This window comes from Schistocerca cancellata, chromosome 3 (genome assembly GCF_023864275.1).
Source record: "Schistocerca cancellata isolate TAMUIC-IGC-003103 chromosome 3, iqSchCanc2.1, whole genome shotgun sequence".
NCBI classification, from domain to species: Eukaryota; Metazoa; Arthropoda; class Insecta; order Orthoptera; family Acrididae; genus Schistocerca; species Schistocerca cancellata.
Window position 1 is genome coordinate 19,762,572 of NC_064628.1, and position 18,109 is coordinate 19,780,680.

An 18,109-nucleotide genomic window follows, 5' to 3' on the forward strand; every position below is an offset into this window, starting at 1 on the left:
TACCGTTTACAATTGCTACAAGCCCTGACACCCGATGACAAAGTCAAACGCTTTGAATTTTCGACGCGGTTGCAACAGCTCGTGGAAGAGGATGCGTTCAGTGCGAAACTTGTTTTCAGTGATGAAGCAACATTTTTTCTTAATGGTGAAGTGAACAGATACAATGTGCGAATCTGGGCGGTAGAGAATCCTCACGCATTCGTGCAGCAAATTCGCAATTCACCAAAAGTTAACGTGTTTTGTGCAATCTCACGGTTTATACGGCCCCATTTTCTTCTGCGAAAAAAGCGTTACAGGACACGTGTATCTGGACATGTTGGAAAATTGGCTCATGCCACAACTGAAGACCGACAACGCCGACTTCATCTTTCAACAGGACGGTGCTCCACCGCACTTCCATCATGATGTTCGGCATTTCTTAAACAGGAGATTGGAAAACCGATGGATCGGTCGTGGTGGAGATCACGATCAGCAATTCGTGTCATGGCCTCCACGCTCTCCCAACATAACCCCATGCGATTTCTTTCTGTGGGGTTATGTGAAAGATTCAGTGTATAAACCTCCTCTACCAAGAAACGTGCCAGAACTGCGAGCTCGCATCAACGATGCTTTCGAACTCATTGATGGGGACATGCTGCGCCGAGTGTGGGAGGAACTTGATTATCGGCTTGATGTCTGCCGAATCACTAAAGGGGCACATATCGAACATTTGTGAATGCCTTAATTTTTGAGTTTTTGTATGTGTGTGCAAAGCATTGTGAAAATATCTCAAATAATAAAGTTATTGTAGAGCTGTGAAATCGCTTCAATCATTTGTAATAACCCTGTATTGACGCCCATCTCCAGGCCCTGCTGGAATGCGTGTGTCTCTTGGCCATCCCTGGCGCTGGCCGGCTAATGAACGCCCGATACATGGCCGCGTGTGGGGGAGGGGAGCAGGTTGCCCGAGGAGGGGGGGGCGGGAGGGGAGGGGAAGACAACGCGCGCCGGCGGCTGCGCCGGCCGCGGCATGAATATTCAGCGCGGCGCTGTGTCCGGCATCTGCCCGCTGCCTGCAAATCGCGCGGCGTCCCGTGGCAGCGCATCGCAGGCGTGTGTGTTCCTCCGCCGGCCATTCTCCACCTCTCCGTCCCGCACTGGCCAGTCCCTCGCATTCCACGCGGTAATTACCGCCTCTATCCCCGCATATAAACCAGCCGGCGGAGATCCTAATCAGCGCCATCTCTCGGGGACTCGAACCCGGATCCTTGCCTTTTGCGGCCAGCCGTCCGCCCATACGAGCACACGTCAAAAAAGGAACGAAAGCCATTATCACCGGGAGATGGAATAATCGGCAAAGTTTCCAGCATTATTAACTCCTTAACGCAGAAGTAAGATGCTAAGTTTTCTTGACAGTATCGCGTTCAGTATCTTGTACAGAAACAAGGGTTGCGCTGTCCCCACTATAATAATAATTTATACTGAGAATACAACACGAATAAGAGTTTACTTTGCTTATATACGCCTTCATATGTCCCATGCGAGAAATAAAAACTTTAATGGTTGATAATGAATTTATTATTCTCTAAGAAAAGGATCTGGAAAATCTACTGAATGGAATGGACAGTGTCTTGAAAAGAAATACGATGAAACTAAATAATAATTTTACAAAGTTGGTAATCGAGGTAGGAAAATTAGATCAGGAAATGAGACGCTTCAGTAATAACTGAGTATGGCAGAGGTAAAGCGAGTATAAAATATGTACTGGGAATAGCAAAATAAACTTTCTTGAAGAAGAAAACGTACACATCAGATATAATTTTTTTTCGGAAGTCTTTTCTGACGGTATTTGTTTTTACTTTGAAATGAAACGTGGACGGTGAAAAATACAACTACTAAGACGCTGAACAATTGATGGATGACTAAAGGGGATGTCCAAATGTGCACATTTTAGCTTAGGCTTTACAGTGACTGTTACTGATATCGAGTGCTGGTCCCGGCGGAGGTTCGAGTCCTCCCTCGGGCGTGGGTGTGTGTGTGTTTGTCCTTAGGATAATTTAGGTTAAGTAGTGTGTAAGCGTAGGGACTGATGACCTTAGCAGTTAAGCCCAAAAAAATATATAAAAAAAGTTATTACACTAAAGTCACACCGACTCATGATGATCCCCTGGACAACACTGAGGCGGGCCTTGGTTCCTTGCAACGTGCTCCAATGCTTGCCACAAGGTCGGTAAGGAGTTCTCGTGGCTGGCACGCCGTTTCCACACCAGCGTGGTTGACAACCGCCAGAACGTCGTTGTGCATACGGACGTGCTACAATACGTCCCCCCAAAGCATCGCACACGTCCTGGATGAGAATTAAGTCGAGGGAACGGGCGGGTCAGTCCATTTGCCGAATATTCTTTTCTTCTAAGAGCTCCTCCACCAGCGCTGTTTGGTGCGGTCGTGCACTGTCTGGGCGAATTCACCCCTGAAAAGACGTACCGGGAGAAGGAGTGCAGTGTCACAATAACATTGACCAATGAATGTGGCGTGCTGAAAGATTTGGAGGTCAGTACACTCATGCAACATTATGCCTCCACACACCATAGCACCTGGATCACCAATACGATCATGTTCGACAATGTTCCTGTGTGCATTACGCTTTCCCATGTCTCGCCATATGACGGTACCAGGATCACAACTCAGACTGAATCTGCACTCATCCTTGACGAGAGTGACGTAGGTCTGCCTTGATAAACTGCTTTGCTGGAAGAAACGCAATTTATTCCGCATATTTGACGTGGAATCTAACTTCTGTTATTTTTCAATAATGCGCTCATCTGTTCCTATATCTGTCATATTTGCTCCGGTGCAACAACGGAAAAGTATTGCTTTTACAATGTAGGTATTTCGAAAGACAGATTTGTTCTTGTTCTGGCCAGCTAGGGACCAAGTTCAAGTTTCAACTGCTTCTTCTTTCTCCAATATTGCTTAATCTCTTCGCGACGTCTATTTTTCTTTAGATCATTTCACAGCTACTCTTTTACCTCTTCTACCTTGGAATCTGTTTGATTCTAATACCTGCCTCCTGAAAAGGTTCCTCTCTGCTACTTCTTATTCTTTTATATTGGACACTGCTGCATCTTCTTTTTAGCTTCATGGATCTGATACTTGTTAACTTCTTATCGCAGAGGTACCAGAAGCTCTGATTACTTCGCCTGTTGTCGTTCATTCTGCACAACTGTCTAACAAATATTAGTCATATTTTCTTTTTTGCTTCTCTCATTTTGTACGTTTTCATCATCATTTTTAATTTCCAGAATTCCGTGCTTCTTATTAAACACAAGATACTTTCCATATTTTTCTCTCTACAATTATACTAGTTTGTCTAGCTTCAGAGATGGGTTTTTGCGTCCATACACACATTCTAGTCTCACCATCGCGATGAATGGGTTACTTTTGCTCTTCGCGATATGGGCTTCTTACTGTAAACATTCTTAATTAATCTATACACAGCTTCCATATGTGTACCCTTCAACCTATGGCAGATTTTTCTGCTCTCCTTTTCAAAGTTTAGTAATTTACCCATGTGTGTTACTGCACATTTTGATGCACTTAATATGGTTGTTATAAATTGGTTTTATCAGCGTAGATTCTTAACCTACTCTACTGGCTGTTTGTTCCAAGACAATGAGGTTTTTTTTTTTTTTCATAGTGATGGAGGACGTGGAAAATTCAGCACCCGGAAGTTGCTGCTTTGTTTGGGCTCAGCATTTCCTTTCTTTACCTTATCTTAACATAAAGACACCATTTCTCGTCGCCAGTAAAGAGACGGGGTAGGCATGATCGGTGTTGTTTGCGACGAGCAAGCAGAGACGCAAATATGGCCGCCCGCAGATTTTTGTGATTTCGGTTTAGAGCATGCGATATCCGTACGCCCGACTTTTGAACCTTTGCCATTACGCGCAAATGATCACAGTTCAACACATCTTCCCGTTCACGAGTGCACTGACGTGCATCATTGTGCATTAATACTGTTAAACGATCTTCATCAAACGCTGAACGTTGACAGTCACTAATGTCAAAACGATCCTCCTTAAAAAGTCAGAAAAACATTTTCTTGCCGTGCTTTTTCCAATGGCTTTATCCTCATACCCTGACCTCGCATTTCTGGCTGTGTCCGCCTACCTCCAAATCACAGAATGATAACATGTAAACTCAAACAGGAACAGTGAACTACAAATAAAAATTACATGCGATACAAAGAACCGTAGCAACCAGAATACCAAAACGCAAAACAAACACGCTACGAATTTAAGCACCAATCTGATACACTACTAGCCATTAAAATTACTACACCAAGAAGAAATGCAGATGATAAACGGGTATTCATTGGACAAATATATTATACTAGAACTGACATGTGAGTACATTTTCATTCAATTTGGGTGCATAGACCCTGAGAAATCAGTACCCAGAACAACCACCTCTGGCCGTAATAACGGCCTTCATACGCCTGGGCATTGAGTCAAACAGAGCTTGGATGGCGTGTACAGGTACAGCTGCCCATGCAGCTTCAACACGATACCACAGTTCATCAAGAGTAGTGACTGGCGTATTGTAACGAGCCAGTTGCTCGGCCACCATTGACCAGACGTTTTCAATTGGTGAGAGATCTGGAGAATGTGCTGGCCAGGGCAGCAGTCCAACATTTTCTGTATTCAGGAAGGCCCGTACAGAACCTGCAACATGCGGTCGTGCACTATCCTACTGAAATGTAGAATTTCGTAGGGATCGAATGAAGGGTAGAGCCACGGGTCGTAACACATCTGAAATGTAACGTCCACTGTTCAAAGTGCCGTCAATGCCAACAAGAGGTGACCGAGACGTGTAACCAATGGCACCCCATACCATCACGCTTCCAATGTGCGTACACGGCGTTGTCGCCAAACACGGATGCGACCATCATGATGCTGTAAACAGAACCTGAATTCATCGGAAAAAATGACGTTTTGCCATTCGTGTACCCACGTTCGTCGTCGAGTACACCATCGCAGGTCCTCCTGTCTGTGATGCAGTGTCAAGGGTAACCGCAGCCACGGTCTCCGAGCTGATAGTCCATGCTGCTGCAAACGTCGTCGAACTGTTCGTGCAGATGGTTGTTGTCTTGTAAACGTCCCCATCTGTTGACTCAGGGGTCGAGACGTGGCTGCACAATCCGTTACAGCCATGCAGGTAAGATGCCTGTCATGTCGACTGCTAGTGATAGGAGGCCGTTGGGTTCCAGCACGGCGTTCCGCATTACCCTCCTGAACGCACCGATTCCATAGTCTGCTAACAGTCATTGGATCTCGACCAACGCTACAAGCAATGTCGCGACACGATAAACCGCAACCGCGATAGGCTACAATCCGACCTTTATCAAAGTCGGAAACGTGACGGTAGGCATTTCTCCTCCTTACACGAGGCATTACAACAACTTTTCACCAGGCAACGCCGGCGAACTGCTGTTTGTGTATGAGAAATCGGTAGGAAACTTTCCTCATGTCAGCACGTTGTAGGTGTCGCCACCGGCGCCAATGTTGTGTGAATGCTCTGAAAAGCTAATCACTCGCATATCACAGCATCTTCTTCCTGTCGGTTAAATTTCGCGTCTGTAGCACGTCATCTTCGTGGTGTAGCAATTTTGATGACCAGGAGTGTAGATGAGGGGCACCGCTAAATCATTCATCATGGGAAAAAAATGTGGCCACTGGACTGTGAACATGAAGAAAAGGATTCTCACCATTATGAAAATTCTTGGGCGCAGCCCGATTTTTTTGAGGTGACTATTAATTATTAATTATTAATTTTCTCAGGTATTGTCGAAAGGAAAGTGCGAGTATTAGTTGAGGACCAATTGGATGAAAATCAGTGTGGGTTTAGGCCTCTTAGAGGTTGTCAGGACCATAATAATAATGGAGAAGTGTTATGAGTGGAACAGGGAATTGTATCTATGCTTTATAGATCTAGAAAAGGCACATGACCGGGTTCCTAGGAGGAAGTTATTGTCTGTTCTACAAGATTAGGGAATAGGAGGCAAACTTTTGCAAGCAATTAAAGGTATTTACATGGATAGTCAGGCAGCAGTTAGAGTTGACGGTAAGTTGAGTTCATGGTTCAGAGTAGTTTCAGGGGTAAGACAAGGCTGCAACCTGTCTCCACTGTTGTTCATATTATTTATGGATCATATGTTGAAAACAATAGACTAGCGGGGTGAGATTAAGATATGTGAACACAAAATAAGCAGTCTTGCATATCCCGGATGACTTAGTTGTGATGGCAGATTCGATTTAAAGTTTGCAAAGTAATATTTCAGAGCTAGATCAGAAATGTAAGGACTATGGTATGAAGATTAGCATCTTCAAAACGAAAGTAATGGCAGTGGGAAAGAAATATAAACGGATTGAGTGCCAAATAGGAGGAACAAAGTTAGAACAGGTGGACGGCTTCAAGTACTTAGGATGCATATTCTCACAGGAAGGCAACATAGTGAAAGAACTGGAAGCGAGGTGTAGCAAAGCTAATGCAGTGAGCGCTCAGCTACGATCTACTCTCTTCTGCAAGAAGGAAGTCAGTACCAAGACTAAGTTATCTGTGCACCGTTCAATCTTTCGACCAACTTTGTTGCACGGGAGCGAAAGCTGGGTGGATTCAGGCTACCTTAACAACAAGGTTGAGGTTACGGATATGAAAGTAGCTAGGATGATTGCAGGAACTAGTAGATGGGAACAATGGCAGGAGGGTGTCCACAATGAAGAAATCAAAGAAAAACTGGGAATGAACTCTATAGATGTAGCAGTCAGGGCGAACAGGGTTAGATGGTGGGGTCATGTTACACGCATGAGAGAAGCAAGGTTACCCAAGAGACTCACGGATTCAGCAGTAGAGGGTAGGAGGAGTCGGGGCAGACCGAGGAGAAGGTACGTGGATTCGGTTAAGAATGATTTTGAAGTAATAGGTATAACGTCAGAAGAGGCACCAATGTTAGCACTGAATAGGAGATCATGGAGGAACTGTATAAGGGGGGCTATGCTCCAGACTGAACGCTGAAAGGCATAATCAGTCTTAAATGATGATGATGATTATTATTATTAAGACTTCATGAGTAGTTCTTGGACCATATGACAAAATTGAACGTCTCAGCCTATTGCCTCCTTATCGCATTACGTAATAGAGGTATAGTTATCAATGAGAATCTCGACGCCGCATGGCCATCAGTTGGACGAGGTGTAGGACTTCGGTAGCACGATGCCGGAAGCTGCGGTGAGCGCCCACGCACGCCCCCGCAGCTGCTGCGGCTTCCGCCGCTGGTCAGCTGGCGGGGCGCCCCACCTGCGCCTGGGCAGCCCTGCCTGCGCTGCTCCCTAATGAGTACCTGCTGCTCCCCCCCCCCCTCCTCCGCTCACCAACAACACAAGGCTCTTGTTACGCGGGGCGCCTCGTTGGTGGCCGAGCCGCGGCAGCACACAGGTACCTCTGTGACGGCGCAACTCCACTCCACACAAGCTTCCTCAAGGACCGTTTCAAAACGGTTTCTGTGAGTGTCTAAAGCTGTCTCGATCGTTTAGACGCATACAACCTGAGCTCTGATAGTGCCAAGCCCTGCTGATTTACGTCACCTTGTGACAAAGACGACTGGTCGTAAATTACAACGTGCACAAAGAGCAATGGAGAGGATAATGCCGGACGTCAGAAAGCTGGGACAACATCAGAACCAAAGTCCTCAGAAATACAAGAGTAACAGATGTCCTCAAGAGGTGTTAATAAAGGTAATAAAATATCTCAACGCCCTTTAGATTTAGATCCACCAATTGATTATTTATGGTATATACGAAGTAGAGAGTGCAAGTAGGCTGTTTATGTTTTCTTATTGGCAACGTTACGTAGCGCTCTGTATGAAAATCACTGGCTGTGCTGTGTGCAGTCTGTGGCTAGTTTGCATTGTTGTCTGCCATTGTAGTGTTGGGCAGCGGCAGCTGGATGTGAACAGCGCGTAGCGTTGCGCAGTTGGAGGTGAGCCGCCAGCAGTGGTGGATGTGGGGAGAGAGATGGCGGAGTTTTGAAATTTGTTATACTGGATATTATGAACTGCTATGTATATTATGATTTTTCAACACTATTAAGGTAAATACATTGTTTGTTCTCTATTAAAATCTTTCATTTGCTAACTATGCCTATCAGTAGTTAGTGCCTTCCGTAGTTTGAATCTTTTACAGTATTTAGCTGGCAGTAGTGGCGTTCGCTGTATTGCAGTAGTTCGAGTAACGAAGATTTTTGGTGAGGTCAGTGATTTGTGAAAGGTACAGGTTAATGTTAGTCAGGGCCATTCCTTTGTAGGGATTTCTGAAAGTCAGATTGCGTTGCGCTAAAAAAATATTGTGTGTCAGTTTAAGCACAGTCCTGTATAAATTGTTCGAAGGGGATGTTTCAAGAGGACATAAAATGTAGACTGGCAATGGCAAGGAAAGCGTTTCTGAAGAAGAGAAATTTGTTAACATCGAGTACAGATTTAAGTATCAGGAAGTCGTTTCAGAAAGTATTTGTACGGAGTGTAGCCATGTATGGAAGTGAAACGTGGACGATAAATAGTTTGGACAAGAAGAGAATAGAAGCTTTCGAAATGTGGTGCTAAGGAAGAATGCTGAAGATTAGATGGGTAGATCACATAACTAATGAGGAGGTATTGAATAGGATTGGGGAGAAGAGGATTTTGTGGCACGACTTGACTAGAAGAAGGGATCGGTTGGTTGGACATGTTCTGAGGCGTCAAGGGATCACCAATTTGGTACTGGAGGGCAGCATGGAGGGTAAAAATCGTAGAGGGAGACCAAGAGATGAATACGCTAAACAGATTCAGAAGGATGTAGGTTGCAGTAGGTATTGGGAGATGAAGAAGCTTGCACAGGATGGAGTATCATGGAGAGCTGCATGAAACCACTCTCTGGACTGAAGACCACAACAAAAACATATGGAGACTGAAGCGACGAATGAAAATTTGTACCAAGGCCGACATTACGAACCAGTTTTCCTGCTCACCCGGCCACTCTGGTACAGTGGGTTTGCACAGCTGCACGGACTATCCTAGTTCGCCTCCTGTAATATGTTGAATATTCCTTGCTACTGTAGTGTTATCTTGAAACTGTGAGAAAGGAGTACAGGCGCTCCAGGGCGCGGAAGCAGAGACAATTCTGAGGGCAGACGAAACTAGCAGAGATATTGTTACGTGAAGTAAACCGTAAGGGGAGAACCCTGCGAAAATGCAGACGCCCCCAGACGCGGTCACAGGGCGCTAGGCACTCGTCAAAGAATTAACATGGAACTTCATATGTCATCTAGACGCTGTAGTAGGTTGCCACCGTAGAACTTTGTACCAACAGGCACGTATTAGCGTATAAAGCGAGTTTGATACCAGCACTGAGAACAGCAACGTCAGTAGGCTCACAAGAGTTAGAAAGAGAGCGAAAACGCCAAAAAACTGTTGCCTAGCAGTCCCTACTCCAGGGATCCCGAGGGGCGGGGCTAAATGGCGCATAACAATAATGTTGCAAGCCTTATTTGGCAGAGCAGTTACGTTTAGCTTCCAGCTGAACAATGTTGATACCAAATACGGACTTAGTTAGTGCAACTGCATTAACATCCCCGCCTTCGGACCAGTAGAGAGAACCTAACTAAACCGTAATTGGCAGGCGCCTGCAAGAGACCTGCGGGATTGGGTGGGTGGCTTTAAGTGGGGAAAACAGTGCCCCCACGCGACTCTCTAAAACCCCTAGATTCCGCATTTTGGCGGAGTTCTCAGTCAGACGATCTGGGCGCCGAATCCGCGTCCGTCGACTCCAGCATCGGTCCAGCTCCGAGTAAGTCTGCTCTCTCACTTGGAGTGCCTCAGTGAACAATGTCACATTCAGTATGTTTTGTTTTGCAACTAAGTTGTTGCCTTAAGATGCTGCTAGTGTTTGCTACTGTGGTTAGCATCCACTCCTGGGACTTCTGCACTGGCTTCTTTTGTAACAGTGTTATTCATGCTTTTTCTAACCATAGAACTAGCCTCCAGTGTATTAGTTAGTCTTGTCTGGAATAAACAACGATTTCAAAACCCTGTTTGTCCAAGTTCAAATGGTTCAAATGGCTCTGAGCACTATGGGACTTAACTTCTAAGGTCATCAGTCCCCTAGAGCTTAGAACTACTTAAACCTAACTAACCTAAGGACATCACACACGTCCATGCCCGAGGGAGGATTCGAACCTGCGACCGTAGCGGCCGCGCGGTTCCAGACTGTAGCGCCTTTAGCCGCTTGGCCACCACGGCCGGCGTTTGTCCAAGTGTCTCCACAATGAGTTCCCTACCAAGTCTCACCACCTGCATTTCTAGTAAATGCCTGTACCAGTGTTGGCTCAGATAGAAGAAACATTCAAACGCCTTCACCGCTCGGGAGCGCAGACTGACCAGTAACCCCTATTCTCCCTCTCCCACCTACGTCAGGACACGACACTCCCTCGTCAATGCAAATTACCATTCATGCCTCAGTCCATTTGCTCCTTCCCCCAAAACTAGGTGCTGTTCCAATACAGTTTTAGACTCACCGCAACACTCTTCAAGTTTAGGGAGAAAAACCGAGTGAGCTGAGGTGTGAATGGGAATTTGGAGTCAGGAGGGAAGCGTGCTAGGTTAGTATGTGCAGTTGTACACAGAGACTGTGCCACGGTGGCCTAGTGATGTTCTTTCGTCTGACGTGAGAACAGCGTGGTACAAGGTAGTCAATAACATCGTCAGCACTAATGAGCGTTTCTTTGCTTTCGGTTTAAGTGACACAAACCTCTGCAGCAAATGCAACCTCGTTGATAGTGTGCCTCATCGTTACACTTGTGGAGATCGGATTATCAACTGGAGGTGGACCAGGGAGAAAATTGCTCAAATAACAAGAACTTCAGCAAACAATGTACCGACTAACATTTTCTTCAGACCAGAGGAAAGTTACTACCCTCAGGCAAAAAATAACGCAGTGATTTGGTTAATGGGCAAATATACAAGTTATGTTTTTAACAATATTGGGAGCGATGAACATATTGAATACAAGATGTATATGGAAAATGAATTCGAGAAAATACTCAAATATCAGAATCACAATAATAAATATGGTAACATGCTCCGAATTGTCTTCAACCGAATGGGTATAGGTCAGGAACTGGATTTCTAGTAGAGAGGGAATGGATTGGGTCACTTTCCCGACCCTAACCTCACCTGCAAGTCACACATGAAAAATAAATCAGCAGTACAGCAGATACAAGAATATGGCGAGAAACATCTGGTGTCTGATATAAAGGAAGATCTTGAACTCCCTATAGATGCGTTTAGAAGGCTGGAACTGACAAAAATAACAAGGCAGTGAAATATTTTGCGATGTCGCTGCTCCGGACTTCTCTTCTGTCCATGTAATTTACCCTGGAAGGAACACACATCAAGGATTTACTGAATGATTAATTTGGGTCTGGGAAATGATGATGAGGAACCTCAGGCTGCAGAAGAAGAAAATGTGCATGCTGAACTGCCACCAGTTGAAGGTGACAGTGAAGGTGCTAAATTGTGCTACTGCTAAAGACTCATTTTTTGAATGCTGAAATTTATGACTGCAATTATCTGTCACCTTATTTATGTCATTTCATTGTAGCCATTTTTGTTGCTGTTTTTGGTGAATAAAAAAAAAGTGGTTATCGCATCTGCCTAGTGAGCGGAAGACCTGCGTTCGAATCCTGACATCGATACAATTTTTGATTCGTCGCTTCAGTTTCCAGAAATACATCATAGATGTTCGAGACTCGAAAAGGTCTCTGGAACCATATGATTTCATTTAATTATTTGTAGTTTATACCTCGGTCTTTGTCCTCCCTTACAATTTTCGTCCTCTAAGGCTCGCTCCTGCATCACGTCTCAACGCACGTCCATCATGCTCACTCTTCTTCTGCTTAATGTTTCTCACATATTCCTTTCCTTGTCGATTGTGCGGAGAACTTTTCCATTTATTACCTATAGCCTATGTACAACACAAAACAAAGTGAGGCAACGATGCTTGTTTGTCATATGTTCACAGCTCGTGCAAAGTGCAAACCACTTGTGTCTCGCTTGTCACCAATCGCGTCTTTACACATTCTCTTCCGCATCGGACGTTCTTGCATAACTCGTTTGGCCACTATCTTCCATTCTAAGGAAGGATCCAGTTTTCCAAAAGCACTATGTTGCAGTTGCCGTAGTTGCGCGAACATCTGAGCATAGCGTCCTAGCATCGCTCCGGCATTGCATTCACTGAATACATAATGGGTGTGCATATCTCGTAATTACTGTACCTACTGGTGTGCACCACTGATAACTACAACCAACGTTGCCGAAAAAGCAAGCACAAAAAAGACCAGAGCAGTACTGAATGCAACCTATACGTTGGAGAGCAAAGTCGGCATCACTCGGATGAAGCAACAAGCTTACTGTTACCAGTCGCTATTTATTTATATCTACAACGCGTTTCAAGTGGTTTAACCTCAATCATCACGTGTATTAATATGTTTTAATACATGTGTGGGTTGTGTTACAACTTTGTGATCGACTGTGGCAACAAAACACTATTTCAGAACATGGTTTTGGGGATTCCTGACCAAAAATTAAACATAAAAAGTAAATGTGAGAAAAAAATAATAAAAACAGAAATACCTGTAGTACTCACAGGCTCCTTTCTCTAGGAAAAACAGAAATATTTCGAAGTACGAAGAACTTATAGCAAAACAACACTATTATTTCAAAGTACGTTTTAAAGCATAGTCGCGATCTTTGCTTAAGGTGATGAATACATACGTTAGAATAAATATTTCAAGTGGTATACAAATCCTTTCGTGTCAAGTTTACATAGCTTATATAGCTTAACTTTCGTACTCGTTTACATAATCAGGTGACATGTTACAACCCTGAGTGGAATGATTATGTTGCCAACAGTGGTAAAATTATACATAGATAACAGTTTTGGTTGGGATTCAGAGACAGATGGAAGGATTACGAGAAAGAGAGCTAAGTTTCGGATATGCTGGCGCTATGGGTTTGTTACACTTACATCTGTTACGTGTTACAACAAAGTAAATGCTGATGTGATACTTTGGTAGCGAGTTAAAGATTTGCATATATATATATATATATATATATATATATATATATATATATATATATACTTTTCGTAATATAAACAGATAAATGCAATATCAAGCTGATGCGGGGTACAAACTGTTGGCTTTATTTGGGTGTATGTATCAAGTTTCATGAGTCAGGAAAGTTATTGTTCAGTTGGAAAATAGGTGATGTATTACGAAAGAATAACGAGTCTGTGACCACTCGAGACATTTCTATTTTAATTGTTTTATTATCACTCTTACATTATCGCTTAGGTTTCAATCAGAATCAAGAACTGTGACGGTAAGGCCTAACACAAAATGCTCGGATTTAAAGTGCGCTTTACTGTTGTCAACAGCAAATACCATGAATGAATGAAGCAAGTTGGTTTCCAAACAATACACATAGTGCATGCCGTCGACATCAGCAGTGTTGTACAAGATGCAAAGATAAAGGGTACTAAAAAATCAGACGAAATGCAATTACTGTGTAGCCGCCACCGTAGACGATGGGTCACTCGTATTCAGAAAACATCCCTGAACAACCTCCAAAATTTTGTGGGTGGAGTTCGGGTTCAGTCCATGTATGCAGTTGCGGCTAAAAAATCTACTGTTCGACGACTCTCAGTGGTTAGAGAGAATTTTTTTCCACATCTTTGTCTCGTCATTATAGGGGCGGAAACGAAGCCCGCAATTCAGGAAAGGTCGAGGAAGGGTCCACTAATCGCCCGACCCAATTCCGCAAGTTGCCCTTAAGATAAAAGGGCACGTAAATATGTTTGGGCGGACGAGTCCTTTGTGATTTGGAGACGGGCAACTGCGTGCGAAAGTTTTCTTTCTCGTTTTAAGTGTTTGAATTGTCTGAACCTAAAATTTATATATTTGTGAGTAACGTGAGAAAAGCAGGCAGAGATCTTGAATTCGGCTATGTAGCGCCGGCTCTGGCTCCACACCAAAAAATAGACAATTAAACCAAAGATGATCAAGTATATTCATCCAGAACAAAATTGCACAACGAAAAATGATAAAATGGACAGAGAGCACACACTGAAGTGTGTTTCGCACAAAACCTTAAGTGTTGTAGTTGTTGTGGTCTTCAGTCCTGAGACTGGTTTGATGCAGCTCTCCATGCTACTCTATCCTGTGCAAGCTTCTTCATCTCCCAGTATCTACTGCAACCTACATCCTTCTGAATCTGCTTAGTGTATTCATCTCTTGGTCTCCCTCTACGATTTTTACCCTCCACACTGCCCTCCAATGCTAAATTTGTGATCCCTTGATGCCTCAAAACATGTCCTACCAACCGGTCCCTTCTTCTAGTCAAGTTGTGCCACAAACTCCTCTTCTCCCCAATCCTATTCAATACCTCCTCATTAGTTACGTGATCTACCCACCTTATCTTCAGCATTCTTCTGTAGCACCACATTTCGAAAGCTTCTATTCTCTTCTTGTCCAAACTAGTTATCGTCCATGTTTCACTTCCATACATGGCTACACTCCATACAAATACTTTCACAAACGACTTCCTGACACTTAAATCTATACTCGATGTTAACAAATTCCTCTTCTTCAGAAACGCTTTCCTTGCCATTGCCAATCTACATTTTATATCCTCTCTACTTCGACCATCATCGGTTATTTTACTCCCTAAATAGCAAAACTCCTTTACTACTTTAAGTGTCTCATTTCCTAATCTAATTCCCTCAGCATCACCCGACTTAATTCGACTACATTCCATTATCCTCGTTTTGCTTTTGTTGATTTTCATCTTATATCCTCCTTTCAAGACACTGTCCATTCCCTTCAACTGCTCTTCCAAGTCCTTTGCTGTCTCTGACAGAATTACAATGTCATCGACGAACCTCAAAGTTTTTACTTCTTCTCCATGAATTTTAATACCTACTCCGAATTTTTCTTTTGTTTCCTTTACTGCTTGCTCAATATACAGATTGAATAATATCGGGGAGAGGCTACAACCCTGTCTTACTCCTTTCCCAACCACTGCTTCCCTATCATGCCCCTCGACTCTTATAACTGCCATCTGGTTTCTGTACAAACTGTAAATAGCCTTTCGCTCCCTGTATTTCACCCCTGCCACCTTCAGAATTTGAAAGAGAGTATTCCAGTTAACATTGTCAAAAGCTTTCTCTAAGTCTACAAATGCTAGAAACGTAGGTTTGCCTTTTCTTAATCTTTCTTCTAAGATAACCTTAAGTGTAGTCTGCATGAAAATACTTACAATTTAAGTTCCTTGTTATACACTTCCCTTTCTCTGAACATTGTCGTCGTCCTTCTGTCAGGATAATAAAGATAGTAATCTACCTTCTTTAAATCTATACGTATTATAAAAATGTATGTATTTCAGTACCATGAATATTCCAAATCTCCAAAACCACTGTACGGATTTCAACCAAATTTCGTCTACATATCACTCATTGTCTGGAGAGAATCGCTGTGACAGTAAGAACCACCTACCTATCAAAGTGGTGGTGGTGGTGGCGCTGAAAAAGAAGTGTAGCCCACAACGCACGAATACACATACTGGGAGCACTTAGTGACTTGCAACAAACTTTACACTTTATTTCAAACCTTTACGAAAATTTCTCCCCCTGACAATTCCCACAAAATGAAAGGGAAAATGTTTATCGTTTACTCCATTTGCGCTGTTCACGCAGTGAACCTGCTGCATCATGAATGAAGTTTTAATTTATTACTGCTTTACTACTAACTGTAAAATTAAAAGGAAGGTCAGCATTGGCCGTAATTTTGATGATTTATTAACAGAAAAGTCGATTTTCGATCACATAATGATTGTCTTCAGTGCTTTAGCGTACAAATTAAAACTCGTACGCACTGGTGTCTAGTTATATTAGCAGTAACAGAAGCTATCAAACGATCACAATAACTCATTAACTGTATTCGCGACAGATTCACATTTACTACTGAATATACGTGCAAAATTATTTCATTGTACGACACATAGCTCTGGAGAGATGAAGTAATAAACATGGATATGCGTGAAAATCTACGTCATGCATGACGTTTAAATTTATTACCTCTTTGCTACTAACTCTATTCGCAACACATTTCGCAGACAGTACTTACATATGCCGCTGAATGTACCTACAAAATGATACCACTGTGCGCCAAGCAGGTCAGGAGAAGTGACGTCAATCATTGGGCTGTGTGAAAATGAAACTGCAGGGCGAAATACGCCAGAAATACAGGTAAACTATATGTGAAATGCATTAAATATATGTGAAATACACGTGGCATGTGCGTACACTAGCAAAGCCAGGGTAGAAAGCTTCTCCTAAACCCCTGGATCTATTTTATCCAAACTTGGTACACACACTACTTACTATCTGGAAGGAAATACTGTGCGGTTATGAACCAGTAACATCTTATTGGGATAGTGGTGATAACGTGGAGGGAGAAGAGCGCAGGAGAAGATGGACGGGCAGGAAGGGGGAAAGAATGAGATGGACACAGATAGGGGGGAGGAGAATGTGGACAGAAGGAGGAGGAGGGGAAAACTGAGAAAGAGAGAGACAGAGAGAGGGGGAGGAGAGAGGAACAGAGATAGGGGGAGGAGGAGATGGACAGAGGGGGAGGAGGACGTAGACAGAGGAGAAGGTGGACAGGGCGACGGGTTGGAGGAAGTGGACTAATAGAAAACTGAAATCCATGCATAGCCAGGCAAGTCCGAGTACTCACTTAGTCACGTAATAAAAAAAGTTGTTCTGCTTGTAACGGGGCATACTGCTCTAGCATTACTTTTCCTCAACTGTAGTTTGTCGATACGATTATTATTTTCCGAATTTTGAACACGTCAGCATTATCTCAGCTGCTTCTCTGAAAATTTTCGTATAATTTTACACAGCGTATGTTACATTTCAAGCTAAAATTTATGAAAGGGAATTACTTTATTTTCAATGTTATAATCGATAAGTACACTAGTTCTGAACGTATAGTTAAAATTATTCTTTTCTAGAAACATATGAAATTACGAAATATTGGAGTTCTTAAATTTTTATTATTAATTACGCAGTACTGTACTGATTACTCTGTTTATTTCTGGATTAATTTATGAAATAATAATCGATAGCAATAATGCACCGCCGGCCGCGGTGGCCGAGCGGTTCTAGGCGCTTCTGTTCGGAGCCGCGCGACTGCTGCGGTCGCAGGTTCGAATCCTGCCTTGGGCATGGATGTGTGTGATGTCCTTAGATTAGTTAGGTTTAAGTAGTTCTAAGTTCTAGGGGACTGATGACCTCAGATGTTAAGTCCCATAGTGCTCAGAGCCATTTGAACCATTTTTGAATCAATAATGTACCAGAAATTCATAGAAATTCATTTGACAAGAAAAATTGTGATCCCTTTGGAATATTTCCAAAATGATAATTTCACTCTGCAGCAGAGTGTGCGCTGATATGAAACTTCCTGGCAGATTAAAAACTGTGTGCCGGACCGAGACTCGAATTGGGGACCTTTGCCTTTTGCAGGCAAGTGCTCTACCAACTTTTTTTTTTCATCGCTGTGTTTCGTTGTTGCCGTTCAAGTTCGTTTTGTTGATCCTTCCACTCAGTTTTTTTTATTACAGAGGCCAACCAGCTCTCTGACCGAACACGCTGAGCTACCGTGCCGGAAAACTTTACAAAAGCTCTCGTCCGAACCTTGCAGGAGAGCTTCTGTAAAGTGTGGAAGGTAGGAGGCGAGATTCTGGCAGAAGTAAAGCTGTGAGGATGGGGCGTGAGTCGTGCTTGGGTAGCTCCGCTGGTAGAGCACTTGCCCGCGAAAGGCTCCCGAGTTCGAGTCCCGGCCCGGCACACAGTTTTAATCTGCCAGGAAGTTCCATATCAGCGTACACTCCGCTGTAGAGTGAGAATTTCATTCTGGAAACATCCCCCATGCTGTGGCTAAGCCATGTCTTCGCAATATCCTTTCTTTCAGGAGTGCTAGT

At 43.5% G+C, this 18,109-nt stretch overlaps 1 protein-coding gene across 1 annotated transcript in view; it reads right to left on the minus strand.

Annotated features, from left to right (window-relative positions):
- The window catches only part of LOC126176809 (BMP and activin membrane-bound inhibitor homolog), a 305,176-nt gene that overhangs the window by 140,334 nt on the left and 146,733 nt on the right, over positions 1–18,109 (minus strand). The gene's annotated exons all lie outside the window — the stretch shown is intronic.